This window comes from Buceros rhinoceros, unplaced genomic scaffold (assembly GCF_000710305.1).
Source record: "Buceros rhinoceros silvestris isolate BGI_N320 unplaced genomic scaffold, ASM71030v1 scaffold1676, whole genome shotgun sequence".
NCBI classification, from domain to species: domain Eukaryota; kingdom Metazoa; phylum Chordata; class Aves; order Bucerotiformes; family Bucerotidae; genus Buceros; species Buceros rhinoceros.
The window spans coordinates 26985-27584 of NW_010415614.1; the positions used below are offsets into that span (position 1 = coordinate 26985).

The 600-nt window shown below is 41.8% G+C and overlaps 1 protein-coding gene across 1 annotated transcript in view; it reads right to left on the reverse strand.

Moving 5' to 3' along the window:
- LOC104494599 (inositol 1,4,5-trisphosphate receptor type 2) overlaps positions 1-600 on the reverse strand; it is a gene marked incomplete at both ends in the record, with an annotated part of 73843 nt that overhangs the window by 23882 nt on the left and 49361 nt on the right. The gene's annotated exons all lie outside the window — the stretch shown is intronic.

The window sequence follows — 600 nt, forward strand, 5'->3', positions numbered from 1 at the left end:
TCAGCAGAGGCTTAAATCCATCACGAGGACGTATACCAAGGCATTAAACAACAACCAGAGGAGAAAGACGAGAAAAACACAGGATGTTGGATTGATGCAGAGCATTCAGAAACCCAAACTCTCACCAGTTAGCCTCAAGGCCCAGGAAGATTAGGAAGACGCTCATATACAGCCTAGCAAGGATTTTTATAATTTTATCAGACATGAGTCCGTGAAAGAAGTCGATGGACTCACGAGAGGAATCAAAACATTCTGCCACTAGTCTATTTCCCTACCAACACAAAAAACTACTGAAAAATTACTGTATTTGTTTTACTCTTCGCTACACAAAAGATTAGGCAGAAGCATGTGCCATAAAGGACAGAGGCAGTAATAATTCTTTCTCTCCTACCCTCATAAAATGCAAAAAGAAATAATACAAATACAGAAAGTGGTCACTGCCTACTTTTTACTAACGTACCTCACGAGGCACGCACAGAGAGAAGCACAGGTGCCCACAGATTTCAGTGAATCTCCCTTGAAAGAACTAGCAGTCTTTTACAAACAAAACCAAGCACATCTCCTACCTGGGAAAGCACCATCGGCACGTGGACAACATCT